Genomic DNA, 17463 nt, shown 5'->3' with positions numbered 1-17463 from the left:
TTCAGTCAGAAGTCAGCCCTCATCAGACACCAGAGGACACACACAGGGGAGAAGCCCTATGTTTGCGGGGAGTGTGGGCGAAGCTTCATTCAGAAGTCTGCCCTCATCACCCACCAGAGGACACACACAGGGGAGAAGCCCTATGTTTGCGGGGAGTGTGGGCGAACCTTCAGTCGGAAGTCCGTCCTCATCAGACACCAGAGGACACACACAGGGGAGAAGCCCTATGTTTGTGGGGAGTGTGGGCGAAGCTTCAGTCAGAAGCCCCATCTCATCTCACACCAGAGGACACACACAGGGGAGAAGCCCTATGTTTGCGGGGAGTGTGGGAGAAGCTTCAGTCAGAAGCCCCATCTCATCTCACACAAGAGGACACACACAGGGGAGAAGCCCTATGTTTGTGGGGAGTGTGGAAGAAGCTTCAGTCACAAGTCCGTCCTCATCACCCACCAGAGGACACACACAGGGGAGAAGCCCCATGTTTGCAGGGAGTGTGGGCGAAGCTTCAGTCAGAAGTCCGTCCTCATCAGACACCAGAGGACACACACAGGAGAGTAGCCCTATGTTTGCGGGGAGTGTGGGCGAACCTTCAGTCGGAAGTCCGTCCTCATCAGACACCAGAGGACACACACAGGAGAGTAGCCCTATGTTTGTAGGGAGTGTGAGTGAGTCATGACCAACAAACCACACCTTAGCCACAGGAGGATTACTGCAGCCACCCCATGCCTCAGCTCTAAGGGGGCCTCAGAGGAGGCCTGTGACCCGTTACTGTCCCCAGGAATATGAGGAGAGACTTCCCAGGTGGTCCAGGGGTCAAGACTCCAATGCAGAGACCCACGTTCAATACCTGATTGGGGAACTAGCTCCCACACGCTGCAACTAAGACACAGCACAGCCGAATAAATAAATATATGATAAATATTTTAAAGAAAGAGTGTGATAAGCAAGAATTACTTGTTAAATAGACCTTCCACTTTCGTGACAGGAGAGAAGGTAGATAAACAGCAGAGGGTTTCTTAAGTGTTCTGGAGATGTTCATGACAATTGCCTTCGTGGTTTTTTTAGTACTCCTCTTCTAATAAATTTTGTCTCCAAACAAATCTGAAGCCCAGACTATGTACTCAATCCCTGCTTATCACTGACAGTAGAGGAGTCCAGTCATAGCTTAACCCCTGGGAAGGCATGATTGTGGAGCCAAGTCAGTTAGGTCACTGGACAGTCAATCCTGGGTCCAGGGAGAGGAATGCAGACTGGAGTCAGACTCACCAGGAAAGGGATTCCCCGGCCTCCTGGGAAGTGGGGCCTCTCCTCCTTATAGTCCCCGACTCTCCTTTGGCCTCTCCTAGTGGCCCTCTGGTTCCCTCTGACTTCTGTAGCCGCAAAGGTGAAGGCCATGTGCACGTGTGTGTGTGCGCGCGCGCCTGTCTCAGCATGGGCCATCTGGTCTCTGCCGCCCACTCCGGGTCATCACAGCATCTGGACTCCAGATGCGACCACAGGGGTCCAGTTCTCAGCCCTGCTCCCAGCAGCTCTGTGAGCTGGGGCAAGATCCTCAACCTCTCTGTATCTCTATTCTCATCTGTGATATGAGGTGGGAGCACCAGCATTTTGGTCTGATGCGTAAGCACAGGCGGAATCTGGCAGAGGCTGGCTGAGAATGCAAGCCACACCTTTGCTTTCCTTTATGTTTTTTTATTCAATCGTTTTTTATTTTTTAATAGAAGGATAATTGCTTTACAGAATTTGTTTCCTGCATGTCCTCCAGCCCCTACACCTTCCAGGTCTTCAGAGCTAGATGAGGAAGGGGCTGTTTAGGCACTGGGCTGCCCTGATGAGCGGGTGTGAGGTCAGGGGTGCTAAGAGAGGCCGACCTCCCTTCCCACCCCTGCCGCTCCTGCTGAGCTGGGCAGCCCCAGGGCCCCTCCGCAGACAGGCAGTGCCCACAGTCATCCCCCTGCCGAGAACAGAGCCTGGAGCCGCGTTTGCAGGAAATCCCTGTCCGCCCCATCCCACCCCCACACGGAGGGTCCTTGAAGCCCACACCGTGGCTTCTCTCTGCATGGGCCTCGTACCTGTGCCTGTGAGCTCTGGGCAACGCTGTCGCGACCTTGAAATTCTTAACCATGGAATAGTTCATCCTTACACTTCCCTGTCATGAGTCAAGTCTGATGGGCCCCGGGGTGCGCTGTGAGCCGAGCAGATGCACACACATCACGGGTCCCGGGGTGACCAGGCTGCACGAGGGGACAAGGTGGACACAAAGCCCCCCCACCCTGGGTGAGTGAGGGTGGGGACAGCACGAGGAAGCCACGCTTGCTCAGACCCGGAACTCAGCTCCGACAGAGTGGGGGCAATGGGGTTCTTAAGGTCGACCACACCTTCCCCTCTGTGAATGACCTCTGCCCTAGCCTGATCCTTCCAGAAGGGGCTCAGGAGCCTGAAGTCCGCCCGGCCACCAGAAGACACCAAGGGGAGAGTGGGCCACGGGGCGGGGGACGGAGGGTGCGAAGTCTAGGACTGGGGGCAACGGCCCTCAGTTCCCTCCATGTGCCAGGCTTGTGAAGCGTCTCTACATGAACCACGTCAGTAATAACCACCCACTATTATTTTCGGGTTTCTATGCTTTCTTAAAGGATCGTGTTTCTCTGTGGCTTGGCTTCCCTACAGGAAGGGAAGCCACGTAAACTCCCCATCTTCTGTGGCTTCAGGCCGGGGCCATGGGAGGGAGAGATAGGGGTGGGGCAGGCAGAGCGGCTTCAACTGAAAAACGGTAGGGATCCAGAAACCTGCAGGGGCTTCTCACCTGCACCTCCCACCAGAGCTGGGCCTGGAATCCCCTGGAAGGCTGAGCAGGTCAAACCTTCTCCCTCCCCTCCCCTCCACTCCCCTCCCCTCAAAAAGCTGCCTCCTCGGGCCAGCGCACAACACCCCCAAATCCCCCATCACCCACAGCCCCACACAGGCCCTCCCTCACAGAAGTGGGATGACCTGGATGGTGGCACAGATGCTGTGTGAGCCCAGAGCTGGGCGTCTCAGCTGACCTTGAGCAAGGGGGTTGATGCTTTACACAGACTCCCAGCCCAGGGAGCTGCCAGCAGCCACAAGCCATGATCTGAAGCGGAGCTGGGAGATGGGGAGTGGGGATGCGAGCTCTCTGAGGTCCCATCCTGTCCCCAGGACAGCGGCCAGGCCCCACCTGACACCGTGACTGCCCTGCACGGTCAGACAGGACACCAGCAGTCACGGGACGGACAGGCAGCTGCCTCCGCCGCACGCTCCACCCTGACCACGGCGGCCCCGGGGCTGTATCAGCCCCACCTGCGCGCGGCTCTGCTTGGCTGCCGGGGCTCGGGGACCCTGGGTGAGTCGGTGAGGGCAGAGCTCCAGAGGCCAAGCCTGTCTTCAGCCACTAGACCTGCCCTGCTTACTGGACTCATGAGCCCAGCCAGTATCTGAAGCCAAGATGCCTCTGGGAGAATGACACCACAGACGCTGACCTCAGAGCTCCGACTTCTGAAAACTTACTAAACAGACTATTTACAGCCTTTTTTTAAAAATGGGATGTTGGCAGGAATCCGGGAGGGGAATGACTCCCTTGGTGCTGTGGTTAAGAATCCACCTGCCAGTGCAGGAGACACGGTTCAATCCCTGATCTGGGAAGACCCCACGTGCCGTGGAGCAACTAAGTCCGTTCACAACTACTGCAGCCCAAGAGCCTAGAGTCTCTGCTTCCCAACCAGAGCAGCCACCACAGGGAGACGTTCAGCGCAGAAACGAGAGAGCAGCCCCCACGCCCGACAGCCAGAGACAAGCCCGCACAGCAGCGAAGACCCAGCAAGCCAAATTAAACAAATAACCTTCCTTTAAGTAGGAGATCGCAGCATTCTCTGCTGGTCCAGAGGCTAGGACTCTGAGCTCCCAACACAGGCGGCCACGTTCAATCCCTGGGCAGGGCACTAGATCCCACATGCTGCAACTGAAGGCCCTGCATGCCACAGCTAAGACCCAGCGCAGCCAATTAAATGAATACTTAAAAGTAAGAGGCGGTTCATCTGTCACCATAAAAAACTGCGACATTTTAGGAAAAGGAAAAAAAATAAGAGCTTATTTTGCAAGTGCTCATGGTTGATTGCAAAAATTTTCTCATAATATGCAGCTGTTTAAAAAAAAAAGAAATTTAGAAAATACAGAAACTAAAACCCACCCATAATTGTGTGGGGAACACCAATTACTGCAGCATGCGGCCACCACACACGGGAACACAGGTCCGTGTTTTTCTTCTACAAAGAAGTTTGCAGCCTCCACCCCTCTTCCCACCGGCCTCTGATCTGCTCACCAAGAAGACTGCGCTTTGGCCTTGTGACCGGGGGGTTTCTGTTGAACTCAGGAAGGCGGAGGAGCAGGGCTGTGTGGTTGGGGGCACCGTCTGGCCTGCAGTGAGGAGAGAAGCGCGAGTGCTCCCCCTCTGGGTCCAGTAACTCCAGGGGCCTTGGGGAGCCGCCCGGGAAGAAGCCTCTCAAACACCTTCCCTGCAGTCTCCACAGTTACAGCACGTCCCACGTCTCGGGGTTCAGCTGTGGGTTAACAAGTCCTCTCTTGTTGGACAGAAAAGTGTTTCCACAGAGAATCTGCCTGGATCTGGCCTCGGTTGGTACAGATGTAACAGGCAGTACGTTCAGGGCTCAGGGAAGTTAGTTCTCAAGCTCCCTGGGTTTAGGGCTACAGCACCTCCTCACCTCCATCCCTTCCACGGTCATGGAGCCTTCTCTTCCAGAGGAAGGTGTTTGGGAACATCAGCCACAAAGACACGTACTGAAGAGGAGAAAGCCCACGGCAGGCGGGGCTGGGTGTTCCTGGGGGAGCAGAGGGGCCTTGGACACTCCATGCTGGACCCCTGCCCCACCGGCTTCTCCTCCTTCTCGCTGGACATGCAGCTTTCACCTGCTGGGTGCCCGCCAGTGAGGGGCCCCCAAGACACCAAGCTGGGGTTGGTGATGGGGGACCTGGATGCCAGGGAACCCGAGACCCTGCAGCAGGTCAGTGCACTGTGGACGATGACCGGCCTCACTGACCGGTTAGGCCCTGTGCACTCAGGACACCCTCTCTGGATGCCAGGTAGAGCGCTGCTTCCCCTGGTGCCCACCTGGGTCTCAGGAGGTAGAAGAGAGACCCTGTTGACCTTCCCACCTCCTGCCCAGAGAATGGCAAATGCTAGTTCCCAAAAGTCAGAGCAGGGTGGGCAGAGTGAGTCTTGGGTCTCACAGGGTCCCTGTGAAGAGGGGTTCACTGCTCCCTGGATCCCTCTTGGCTGGTTCTCCTTTTGTGTTGTCTTCACACCAAATCTCACAAGGATGAGGCAGTCCAGGTGCCCACAGCATCACTTTCCCAGGTGCTGACAACCTTCCTTATTTATTATGGACAGGGAGACAGGGTGGCTAATATGATGCTCCCCTGGACCACAGAGGAGACCCCATAGGTTGTGTTTCTTCTACTCCTGAGACCCAGGAGGGCATTGGGGGCAGAGCACCTCCAGCTGGGGTCTGGAGAGGGTGTCCTGAATGAACAGGGCCTAACTGTCTACTGTGGCTTCAGGGGATATTGGAAGAGGGGTACTAAATCCTTTCTAAATATTTCAGACAACCACTGAGTTCCTTTCGGTTTTTGGTTTCAGATCTTTTTATATGGTCCATTTTCAGAGTCTTTATTGAATCTCTTACAATATTGCTTCCATTTTATGTTTTGATTTTTTGACTGCAAGGTATGTGGGGTTGTTACCAAGTCCAAGCTCACTCTGCATGCCTCACAACAGGGCGATAAATCAGAGGCGAGGTGCTGAGGCAAGGAATATGACTTTACTTGGAAAGCTGGCAGACTGAGAAGATAGCAGACTAATATCTCTAAGAAACCATTTTATCAGTGTCTGGATGCCAGTGTCTTTCATAGAACACAGAGCTGGGAGGTGGGGAAATAAAGTAAAAAGGCCACAAATCTGGCAAATATCTGGAATGGCCAGCCTCTGAGGGAGATGTGTTACTTTCTCCCTCCTATAGCCATCCACAGGTGGACAGGTCCTGGATGGAGGTAGAGGGCCGGGGTTTCCTGAGGCAGGCCATTATGTATAGACAGCATCCCTGTAGCAAACAGACCGGCAGGAAGCAAAGGTTAAAGTAAAACATTCAACATGGAGTCAGATTTTGTTCTTCCCCATAACAATTCCCCAGTGTCAGCGTGCATTCCACAATCTTATGGGAAAAGGGGTGATGAGGTTTCTAATTGCCCCACTAGTTGCATCTTTTCGGGAGTGCCCACCACTGGTGCGAGTGTGCTGAATGTTGAGATTTGTCTTTGATGTCCTTTGGAAAGTCTCTACTTCATATGGATAGACATAATAATATTATAATACAGGTGTTGAGAGTTGTTTTATACAGTACAAAACTTTTAGGACTTCAAAACCAGGGGGCAGCAGCTAAAGTTAAGGAACTTAGCACTTTTCTATGTGTGGGAAGATGCACCAGCCATCTCACTGAAATCATCCCCTTTGATACACACCTCACCACCTAGGACCAGCATCCTGACTTCTCCTTTCTGAGTTTCCTTGGGGATCACAGTGGGGAGTGGCTGCAGTCTGATGGCTGCTGGAAAGCAGGTATTCTTCTCTTTCCTGAGGTTCCTCAGAGCTCATCATGAGGAGTGGCTTCAGTTTGATAGCTTCTAGAGAGTAAGAGGGGGAACCTGGGTCCCCATTGAGATCATCTCAGCAGAGAGAGCAAGCACGTCCTGTGACTCCAGACAATCTTCCAACGTTCAGGACTCAGCGTTCAGCCTGTAGGATCCACATTCGTCAGCTCAGCCACCATGCTCTGCACTTAGTTGCTATTTAGCCCTGAAACCTACACTGCAGGAGGCCCTCTAAATGTGGCGTCCTGTCCAGCAAACTCTCGGTCACATCCTCCAAGCCTCACCCAGGCCCAGCTTTGCTGAGAGGGTCCCACTGGAGACCCAGGTACCCCCTCCTGCTCTGCCACATTCCATACCTGAGTGGGGAGAAGGCAGGGGCTGGGGGCACAGTGCCTCCAAGCAGGTAGGGCAGACGTTCTCCCATCACCCCTTGTGGTCCATCCCTGGGAGCACAGTCTAATGTCAGCTTTAGCAGCAGAGGACATGTGTCCCCAGAGCCGGCCCACTCTCTAGGGGATGTGAGCTGTGAGCACTAACACAGGAAACCCCGAGTGACCTGCTTAGGCTGGAAGACTAGTTCCTGGGATGTGAGCTGAAGTCTGAAAGTAGCTTCTCATTGGGGTTTAGCCTTCTCCAGACGTAGCTTGGGGGCAGCAAGAGTGCAATAAGTGGCCCCCAGCTGGGGCAGCCACACAGTGCCTCTCGACAGCCCTGTGGAAACTGTGCACCAGAGTGACCAGGAGCCCACATTCACCCTGCAGATGGCTTCTGAGAGGTCCGTGACAGACTAAAGCAACCATGAGTCTGTACTCACAGCAGACAGTGTCTGAGAGGTCTGTGACAGACCAGAATGACCACGAGCCTGCACTCACCCAGCAGACAGCCTCTGAGAGGTCTGAGACAGGTCAGAGTGACCACAAGCCTGCACTCACCCAGTGGTGAATTCTTGCTTGGAGAGTCCCATGGACAGAAGACTCTGGTGGGCTACAGTCCATGGGGTCACAAAGAGTCAGACACAAATGAACACCTGAGCACACACACATGAAACAGAAATGGACTCGGGGACAGAGGGAACAGACTGGCGCTCTCCGAGGAGGAGGGAGCGGTGCAGGGATGGAGTGGGAGGCTGGGGTCAGCAGATGCAGCTTTTGTAAGTAGAGTGGATAAAGACGGCCCTGCTGCATAGCAGAGAATAATATTCAGTATCCAATGATAAACTAAAAAAATATTTTTAAAAAGAATGTATATATGTGTTTAAGTGTATCCCTGAGCTATGCAGCAGAAATTAACACATTGTAAAGCAGCTATACTTCAAAAAAAAAAATACTGATGAAAAAAATAAATAAATAAAACAGACCCTAGCCAATTACAATAGACACTCAACCCAGGAGCACCAAGTCCCGAGCAGTCAGAACATGGGCCAAGCAGTCAGAAGAGGGGCCGACAGGAGACGGGGTCCCACGGCGGCCCACAGGCTGGCTGGGAGCCCTGGGAGCTGTAAGCCACAAGTGTCGCTGGAGGAAATGAGAACTCTACCCACACGACTCCTCCTCTAGCTCAAAACAAAGCAGCTCTGCTTCCCCTGACCCCTTAACTGAGGGGCCCCGGGACGCCCTGGCTTGGTGCTGGGACCAGGAATGTACTGGTCGGACCCCAATGCAGGGGAGGTCTGTGAGGGCAGCTCTGGAGCTGGTGGGCCAGGATGAGCGCAGCACCTCCGCCCGTTCCTCGAAGGTCGGACAAAACAGAGCCCAGGAGGCCAGAAAGTGTCCAAATGGAGGGCAGGCCCCACGTCGGTGCCTCCGCTCTCTGGCTGAGGCCCAGCGCTGGCCCCCTGGGCCGGTCTGCAGACGTTCTGCACACGCTATGATGGCTCAGCCGCTGAGCCCCAAGGAGAAGGCTTGTGATGGCAGCCAGGCCCACAGGCACCAGCAGCAATGACCATCTGGCTCCCGGCCCAACAGAGAGGTCCAGCTGAGACCGGTGGACACATGGTCAGCGGTGCTCCAGGGTGGGCCCCGTCTCACCAGTAAATGGCAGTGTCACGATGCAGGCCAGCAGGACTCAGCCTGGCGGATTGCTAGACTTAGCGGGGACACACCGACCCATGAACACTCCCGGCCCTGGGTCAGGCAGAGACCCGAACAGGCAGACAACTGCAGAGAGCAGAGCCCACGGCACAGACAAGGTGCACTCTTCCCCGGGCAGGGAAGGGGCCCCATCTCAGGGGGCGCCCTTGGGATCCCCCAGCTTAAGCATAAAGAGGCTTCAGGCACAGGTGGGAGGAACAGACTTGGAGCTGCTTTTAAGTCATGCAGGGCAGGACACACAGGTGAGTGAAGGCCAGAGGGAATGTACCGTAGAAAACAGAGTGTCTGGGGAACAGACGGGCTTGGGTGGAGCTGAGCCCAATGCGGCTGGGAGTCCAGACTCAGAAACCCTGTACGCCTCTCTCCAGTCTCGGCCTCCTAATCTACTTAACCCCCACTCTGCAGCCTGACGCCGCCTGTCCTGCGCATCTCCACACTCGGACCGTCCACTTAGTCACAGATATTTGCTTAGCACCTGCCTCTGTCCAGGTCGTGTTCCAGGCATGGGACAGCCATGAGGAGAGAGACAATAACCCCAGTCCTTGGGGAGCAGAAATTCTACCAGCGGTCAGATGCACCGCTCCTGTGTCCGAGCCCCGGCCTTGCCCCCCTCAGCCACCGGCCGGCCCGCTGGAGCTCCAGGCCCAGATGCAGTTCAGTTTGAGCATCCCCCCTCCTCCAAGAAGGTGCCTCTCTGGACCCGCCGCCCCTCACCCCCTGCCTCCCCGTGTCCTGTGTCCTTCTCAGCACAGACCACCATCTGAAACGGCCTCCCCACCACCTGCGTGACCTCAGTGTACCTGGCGATGTCATGTCCTCAGTGACGGAAGGTCCCAGCTGCCCTCACGGCTTTTTGCTGAGTTCCCACCACAGATCCCTGTCATGGTAGCCTGGAAGGACTCTCCACATGGGTGTGGGGCAGGGTCTCGGTGGGGCCCGAAAGAGTGGGGCCCCTGGGCCGCTCCAGTGGTCAGGGTAGACAGGGACCTCCCAGCAGTGTTTCGGACCAGCCTGCAGGCTGATCAGCTTCCTTCTCCCTGGGACCACGAGGGGGCGAGGCTCTCATCGCTGCTCAGGGTCCTGGCTGCCCAGGAAGGGCTGTCAGTTCCACAGTCCTGAGCACCCTGTGAGCTGTTACACGTTTTACCTGTGTGATCTCAACTCCCTCAGGCAGAACGCTCTGGGCTACACACTTGGAAGAATCTACTGGAGTGGTTTCAGTTCAGTTCAGACGCTCAGTCATGTCCAACTCTTCGCGACCCCATGGACTGCAGCACACCAGGCCTCCCTGTCCATCACCAGCTCCTGGAGTTTACTCAAACCCATGTCCTTGGGGAGCAGAGTCGGTGAGGCCATCCAACCATCTCATCCTCTGTCGTCCCCTTCTCCTCCCGCCTTCAGTCTTTCCCATCTTCAGTCAGACATGACTGAGCAACTGAACTGACCTGATGAGACTGTGAATAAATGCAAGAGGAAGAAATCAAAGTCCCATCCCCTTTGTTCATCACACTGCCTCCTGACTGTGAGCCCTTCCTTCTATGAGCCCCTAGACTCCTCAAGGGGGGAGGCACAAGTCTTGAGGCATGAGCCTGCTGGGTTACCTTCTCTGCTGGCTGAGAATTGAAGCCAGCTTTCTATTTCCTCCAGACTCATTCTCCATGTTCTTTTATTCAGCTTCAGCAGGCAGAGAAGGCCAAGATTTTGGTCAGCAACAATACCACTAACCTGATCACCAGGTTAATCTGAATTAACACCACCACGCATAGCCTACTAATTAGACTCACAAGCCTACTCCTCCTTAATCAATGATAACAGCCTCATTTTCTCAATAGTTTTCTCCCACTCCCTATGGACACCACCACTGATTTTAACTACATGGTTATGACCCCTTATACTAATAGTCAAACCACGTATTAAAAGAATCTCTACCAGAAAAAAAAATATTATCACTGCTAGTCATATTATAATTACTTTAATTATAACATTTACTACCATAAAATTAATTCTTTTATATATTCTATTTGGAGCAACACTAGTTTCAACACTCATTATCATTACCCAAAGAGGAAATCAAACAGAACACGTTAACGCAGGTCTCTATTTATTTTATACGCTAGTTAGTTTTCTCCCCCTCTTAGGAATACTTGTCTACATTCAAAGTACAGTAAGATCTTTAAATATTCTAATGCTGAGCCCAATCAGTATCCAACTCTTGATCCAATGGTTTCATATGGCTAGTATGCATAGTTGCCTTTATAGTAAAAATACCATTTTATGGCCTCCACCTTTGACTACCTAACGCACATGAAGAGGCCCCTATTGCAGGCTTCATAGTTCTGGCTATGCTGCCAGCACTACTAAACTTTGGATGCTATGGTATAGTACGAATCACGAATTACAATAATTTGAAACCCACTAACAGACTTCACAGGGTATCCACTCATTCTATTGTTCTTATGAGGCATAATTATAAGCAGCTCCATTTGCTTATGCCAGACAGACCTAAAATCACTCACTGCATACTCTTCTGTCAGCCACTTAGCACTTTGCTATCCTTACACGAACACCTTGAAGTTGTATAAGAGCCACAGCCCTAATAATTGCCCATAGTCTTACATCCTCTGTATTGTTCTGCCTGGCAAATTCAAATTACCAGATCCATCGCCAAACAATGATCCTAGCCTAAAGCCTATAAATGTTCCTCCTACTAATAGCAACCTGATGATTACCAGCAAGTTAAATAAACCTAGCTCCACCCCCAACTATTAACTTGATTGGAGAGCTATTTGTAGTAATATCCTTCTCGTGATCAAACATTGCAATTATTTTAATAGGAATTCATATAGTACTTGCTGCCCTATACTCTTTATATACACTCATTACAACACAGTGAGGCAAATACACACACCACATAAACAGTATCTCTCCATCTTTTACATGAGAAAATGCTCTCATATCATTAACCATCCTACCTCTTCTACTCCTATCCTTAAACCCAAAAATCATTCTAGGCCCCTATACTGTATATATAGTTTAGAAACAAACACTTGATTGTGAATCTAGGAAGAGAAGACAATACCTTCTTATTTACCACAGAAGTAGATAAGAATTGCTTATTCTATATTCCCACGACTAACAGCATGGCTTTTTCAAACTTTTATCCATTGGTGTTAGAACAAAATAATTGGTGCAACTCCAAATAAAAGTAATAAATTAAGTTTCCTCTTTCACTCTAGCCTCACTATGTATATCATCGATCATAATAACAAGCACTAACATTTATAAAACCACCACATACCCTCTATATGTAAGATTATCTCATATGCCTTCACCATTAGCTTAGTTCCAACAATAATATTCATGTATACAGACCAAGAGATAATTATCTCAAACTGGCACTGAATCACACTACAAACCCTTCAGCTATCATTCAGTTCTAAAATAGATTATTTCTCAATAATGTGTGCTGGTGGCCCTATTTGTCATATGATCAACTATAGACTTCTCAATATGATCCATTCACTCAGACCCCAACATTAACTGATTCTTCAAACACTCCTTTTCCTTGTTACAATACTAATTCTTGTTACCACTAATAATCTCTTCCAATGACTTACTGGCTGAGAAGGAGCCGGGATTATATCTTTCCTGCTCATTGGATGATGGTGTGGACAGCAGATGCAAACACAGCGGCACTACAGACAATTTTGTATAACACCTCAGTCTCTCCGCTGTGTCCGACTCTTTGCGACCCCATGGACTGGAGCCCACCAGGCCCCTCAGTCCATGGGATGTTCCAGGCAAGAATCCTGGAGTGGGTTGCCATTTCCTTCCCCAGGGCCAAAACACTTCAGCGAAGCCCAAAGACTGACTGGAAAGAGGAGGCAGACTGCTGGCTTGCGCTGCGTGGATGTGGGGATGCAGGGCACGGGGGCGTGGATGTGAGAAAGCGGGGCCAGGGGGGCGGGGACCTGTTTTGTATGACCCTGCGCTGCTGCTGCTGGTGCTAAGTCACTTCAGTCGTGTCCGACTCTGTGCAACCCCATAGATCGCAGCCCACCAGGCTCCTCCGTCCCTGGGATTCCTCGGGCAACAACACTGGAGTGGGTTGCCATTTCCTTCTCCAATGCATGAAAGAGGAAAGTGAAAGTGAAGTCACTCCATCATGTCTGATTCTTCCCGACCCCATGGACCAAGGCCCACCAGGCTCCTCCATTCATGGGATTTTCCAGGCAAGAGTCCTAGAGTGGGGTGACATTGCCTTCTCCAAACCCTATGCTGATACAGGTTTTATTAAAACAACAGCATGATTCTTACTTAACTTCAATGCATGACACAACAAATTTTTATCCTCAGCTCAGTTCAGTTGCTCAGTTGTCTCCAACTTTTTGCGACCCGAGGAACCTCAGCACGCCAGGCCTCCTCGTCCATCACCAACTCCTGGAGCTTACCCAAACTCACATCCATTGTGTTGGTGATGCCATCCAACCATCTCATCCTTTGCCGTCCTCTTCTCCTCCTGCCCCGAATCCCTCCCAGCATCAGGGTCTTTACCAATGAGTCAGCTCTTCGCATCAGGTGGCCAAAGTATGGGAGTTTCAGCTTTAACATCAGTCCTTCCAATGAACATCCAGGACTGATCTCCTTTAAGATGGACTGGGTGGATCTCCTTGCAGTCCAAGGGACTCTTCAAGAGTCTTCTCCAACACCACAGTTCAAAAGCATCAATTCTTTGGTGCTCAGCTTTCATTATAGTCCAACTCTCACATCCATAGATGACTACTGAGAAAACCATAGCCTTGACTAGATGGACCTTTGTTGGCAAAGTGATATCTCTGCTTTTTAGTATGCTGTCTTCGTTGCGCGTAACTTTCCTTCCAAGGAGCAAGTGTCTTTTAATTTCATGCCTGCAATCACCATCTGCAGTGATTTTAGAGCCCTGCTTCCACTGTTTCCCCAACTATTTGCCATGAAGTGATAGGACCAGATGCCATGATCTTAGTCTCCTGAAAGTTGAGTTTTAAGCCAACTTGTTCACTCTCCTCTTTCACTTTCATCAAGAGGCTCTTTAGTTCTACTTCACTTCCTGCCATAAGGGTGCTGTCATCTGCATATCTGAGGTTATTGATATTTCTCCCAGTAATCTTGATTCCAGACTGTAATTCCTCCAGCCCAGCATTTCTCATGATGTACTCTGCATATAAGTTAAATAAGCAGGCTGAAAATATACAGCCTTGACATACTTCTTTTCCTATTTGGAACCAGTCTGTTGTTCCATATCCAGTTCTAACAGTTGCTTCCTGACCTGCATACAGGTTTCTCAAGAGGCAGGTCAGGTGGTCTGTTATTCCCATCTCTTTCAGAATTTTGCACAGTTTATTGTGATCCACACAGTCAAAGGCTTTGGTATAGTCAATAAAGCAGAAATAGATGTGTCTCTGGAACTCTCTTGCTCAACTTAATTCAGGTTTATCTATATTAGGTTTAGTATTAGCTGCAACGGGAAAATTTGCCAAATTGGGTTACACCCATAATTACCCTCAGCAATAGAGGGCCCACATCAGTCTCAGCCCTACTCCACTCAAGCACAATAGTAGTAGCAGGTATGTTCCTACTTATCCACCTCTAGCCTCTGACAGAAAGCTATAAATGTACCCCATCAGTTACATTATGCCTAGGGGCTATCACAACATTTATAGCAATATGTGCCATTACCCAGAACGATATAAAAAAAATCATTGCTTTCTCCACCTCTAGTCAATTAGGCCTCATGATAGTAACAATTGGCATCAACCAACTCTACCCAGCATTCCTCTTTCTCCAAAAAAAATGCTCTTGACTTTTTCAAAGCCATTCTATTTATGTAATCCAGATTATTCACAACCTAAATGATGAACAAGATATTCAAAAAATAGGAGGTCTGTTTAAAGCTATGCCTTTTACTACAACCGCCCTTATCATTGGCAGCTTAGCATTGACAGGAATGCCTTTCCTCACTGGATTCTACTCTAAAGACCTAAATATTGAAACTGTGAATATGCCTTATACCAATGCCTGGTCCCCTCCACAAACTGCCACCTCACTCACAGCCGTCTTCAGCATCCTCACTATCTTCTTCATCCTACTAGGACGGCCTCAGTTTTCTACTCTGATTATCATTAACAAGAACAACACCCTCCTCATCAATTAAATGCCTACTAGTTGGAAGGATTTTTGCTGGCTTTATTATCTCCAACAATATTCCCCCAACAGCAGTTCCACAGATAACTATACCTCACTACCTCCAAATAACTGCCCTGGCCCTGAATATTCTAGTATTCATCTTGGCACTCAAAACTAGCAATAACACAAAACCTGAAGTACAACCATTCAAATGTATTCAAGGATACTTTTCCACTATCATACACCGCCTGACCCCTTATTTAAACTTAACCAGCCAAAAGTCAGCATCCCCCTTCTAGACTGAATCTGAGGAGAGGATATTTTGCCAAAAACCACCTCCCTTATTCAAATACAAATGTCTATATTGGTATCAGATGGAAAGGGGCTAATCACACTGTATTTCCTCTTTCCTTATCACCTTACTCATCAGCATAATGTAAATTTCCACAAGTAATTTCTCTAATAACAATTAATTATGACCAACTAGTATCATGGTTGGTTCCCCTTCTCTACAAGCTCATTTATTGCAGCACTTACTATAGTCCACTTACTATCTCTCCATGAAACAGGATCAAATAACTCAGTAGGAATTTCATCTGATAAAGACAAGATCCCATTTCATCTATATTATACATTTAAAGACATCTTGGGCGCCTTGCTACTAGTTCTGGGGTTAAAAACACTAGCCCTATTTTCACCTGACCTACTAGGAGACCCAGATAGCTACACCCCGGCAAACCTCTCAACACACCTTCACACATCAAGCCAGAATGATACTTCTTATTCACATATGCAGTCCTACGATCAAGCCCTAACAAACTAGGCAGAATTTTAGCCCGAATCTTCTCTATCCTAATCTTAGTATTAATGCCATTACTTCATACATGCAAACAACAAAGCATGACATTCTGACCATTCAGCCACTGCCTTTTCTGAATTCTAGTAGAGAACATCTTAACACTCGCATGAATTGGAGGACAACCAGTAGAACATCCCTTTATCATCACTGGACAACTAGCATCTATTATATGTATTTCCTTATCCTACTATCAATGCCAGTAACTAGCATTACCTAAAATAATCTAAAATGAAGTGAAGTCTTCCTAGTATATCCATGCTTCTGGTCTTGTAAACCTGAAAAGGAAAACAATAAAACTCCCTAAGACTCCTTGCACAAGTTTGTGTCAGCAACTAGTATTACTCCTTGACGGTGAACGGTAAATAAAAATAATCTAATATCAGATTATTAATTGCACTGTTAACCCAACGAGGCATTCCCTCAAGCAAAGAAGAAAAGAGAAAAAAGAACTCAGCAAACATAAACCCCGCCTGTTTACCAAAAATATCATCTCTCGCATCACTAGTATTAGAGGCACTGCGTGCCCAGTGACAATCGTTAAACAGCTGTGGTGTCCTGACCGTGCAAATGTAGCCTAATCATTGGTTCTCTAAATAAGGACTTGCATAAATGGCTGCACAAGGGTTTTACTCTTACTTCTCATCAGTGAAACTGCCCTTCCCATGAAGTCAGGGGACAAAACCAATGAGACGAGAAGACCCTATGGAACTTCAATTAATTAGCCCCCCAAATAAAGTTAAACCATTAAAGGATAACAGAACTTTTAATGAGCTAATGATTTTCATTGGGATGACCTTGGAGAACAAAAGATCCTCCAAGTGACTTTTAAAGCCAAGACCTCCCAGTCAAATCAAATTATCATTTATTGATCCAAGAAATTGATCAATGGAACAAGGAACCCAAGGATAATAGCACAGTCCTATTTTAGAGTTCGTATTAACAACAGTGTTTACAACCTTGATGTTGGATCAGCAAACCTGAGTGGTGTGACCAGTATTAAAGATTTGTTTTGTTCAACAATTAAAGTTCTACATGATCTGAGTTCAGACCAGAGTCATTCAGGTCGGTTTCCATCTATTATACAATTTTCCCAGTATGAAAGAACAAGAGAAATAAGGCCAACGTTAAATAAGTGCCTTAAAATAATGAATAATTTTATCTTAATGGATAAGTAAACATTTCCATCCAAAAACAGGCCTTATTTAAGGTGGCAGAACCTGATAACTGCATAAAACTTGAACCTGTATGATCAGATATTTAAATCCTATCCTTAACAAACTGTTCATAAGATTCTAATAGTAATTATGCCCATCCTCCTAGCTATAGCATTCTTTAACACTAGTAGAATGAAAAGTTCTTGGCTATACACAATTCTGAAAAGGCCCAAATGTTGTAGGGCCATACAGCCTACTCCAAACTATTGACAATGCAGTCAAACTATTTATCAAGGAAGCCCTATGACCAGCCACATCCTCAGTTTCTGTATGTATCCTTGAACCTATCTTTGCCTTGAGCCTAGTTTAACCATATGAATTCCTCTACTCAAACCATCAGTTAAGTCGTTCAGTCATGTCTGACTCTTTGTGACCATGGACCACAACACGCCAGGACTCCCTGTCCTCCACCAACTCTGGGAGTTTGCTCAAACTCATGTCAATAGAGTCCGTGATGCCG

General features: G+C 49.2%; 1 long non-coding RNA gene across 1 annotated transcript; it reads left to right on the top strand.

Annotated features, from left to right (window-relative positions):
- Positions 1-203: 203 nt before the first annotated feature.
- LOC122700698 lies at positions 204-16851 on the top strand. The gene is made up of 3 exons (XR_006342869.1): positions 204-409; positions 13347-13355; positions 16842-16851. It is a non-coding gene; the product is annotated as an uncharacterized LOC122700698 (long non-coding RNA).
- Positions 16852-17463: the final 612 nt, after the last annotated feature.

The sequence above is a fragment of the Cervus elaphus genome, chromosome 9 (assembly GCF_910594005.1).
Source record: "Cervus elaphus chromosome 9, mCerEla1.1, whole genome shotgun sequence".
NCBI lineage: Eukaryota > Metazoa > Chordata > Mammalia > Artiodactyla > Cervidae > Cervus > Cervus elaphus.
The sequence above is the reverse complement of the archived record's forward strand: the minus strand, read 5'-3'. Positions and strand labels throughout refer to the sequence as shown.